The following is a 1,656-nucleotide window of genomic DNA, read 5'->3' on the forward strand; positions in this document are numbered from 1 at the left end:
ATTATTTGTTAATTACGAATCTGATTTCTTATAACATGTTAGTTCCGGCCGGCATACTTTTCTTCTCGAGCCACCAAGCCATCTGCAAAAGGCTATAGCATATATGATTCAAGCTGCTAACTATAGTTGTTATATTCCTTTACAGATGATAACAGAACGTACTCGATCTAGATCATCACCAAGTAATTAAGTAGAGACCTGCATTTTGTTTTCTGGTTGTGCCCTAGCTAGCTGTTCGAAACGATTATCAATATCCCGACATGGCCATATGCAAGCATTAGGGAATTGGACACAGCTACAGTGGTTTGAGAAAAGCAGAAAGCCACAAACCATACCACATTGCCTAATTATATCAATTAGCTGAAAAGCAACGCATAACCAGTTGGCAACTTGATCAATGCCTTAATTTGCTTATATATATAATTAATCACAGAACATCAAATCGATTAGGCGCACTGCTTTGCTGATGCTTCATCGTTCTAGCTAGTGCATTGTAGGCTGCACTTGTCGTTTCTTTCTCTCTCAGTCTGGTTCAGTTGGAGACATGATCCCTTCACTTTCGACGCCCTTAATTTTCCTTTCAATTTGGTCCGCCAGTTTAATTACCTAATCCCTAGCTCACTTTGTTGATATGCTGTTTTCTTGGGGTTATGTCTTTTGAAGTTTCTCTACTGCCAATGAGGATTAGAAATGACAACGATACACTATTGAAATGACTGCAATACTTCTAGGCTCTGGTGTCTAAACTTTATTGAATCGGACATAACCGTTAAAATAGCACAAAATGTCAAATGGTATGCCTATGCTAAAAACAAAACGTAGCTAGCTTAATTGTCGCAAAACACATATAACTGTATCATTTTTAGTATACAACGTGTAGCTACGTATATATACATGAATAATCAAGATTAAAGAACATAATACATATACATGGTGATCTCTATATGTGAATTGTTATGAATGGTTAGGATTACTCAATGTACTTACACATCGTGCATAAGCTTCATTTTTCACATATTTTACTCATTCATGCAGCCACCTAGTTCAATTTATTTACATGCGGAAATTGTTTCCACATACAACTCGTTGTTTAACTAGCAGAGTGGATCATCGTCTAAGGCCATGAAGCCATGGATGTTATGAACCCAGGAGGGTTGGCCATCTTCTTCAACAGTTCTACTAGAAGCATGGACTCTATCCGACTAAGAAAATTATGCATTAGAGATAATGCGAATTAAACGTTCGAGTCATGCCAACTTGAGGGCAGCGACAAAAGTGTCCAAGACTTTGAACTTTGAAGAAAGAGACACGTGACCGAGAAGCTGACATGGACCAGTTCAAGTGACACAAGTCCGACGTGGACGAGTGCGTGGCTGAGACAGCCAAACCAATAATTTGACTGCAGGCCCCACAACAACACGTGACGGTGACCTCTCCAGCATCTTCACCTTCACCCGCCCACAAGAGTCATTTCGGTTGATCATGGATGGAAGATGTACTTTCTTTCTATCCATAGTGCTGCTCCCTATCACCTCTGGCTGGAGAAGACAATCGAATTCTGAAGAAATGGGTGCATGAATCATATGAATGTACCAGGTCCATTTCCCCCAGCCACGAAAATAGCCACACACACTGGACCCTTCCTCTCTCTCTCTC

Source organism: Fragaria vesca, linkage group LG5 (genome assembly GCF_000184155.1).
Source record: "Fragaria vesca subsp. vesca linkage group LG5, FraVesHawaii_1.0, whole genome shotgun sequence".
NCBI classification, from domain to species: domain Eukaryota; kingdom Viridiplantae; phylum Streptophyta; class Magnoliopsida; order Rosales; family Rosaceae; genus Fragaria; species Fragaria vesca.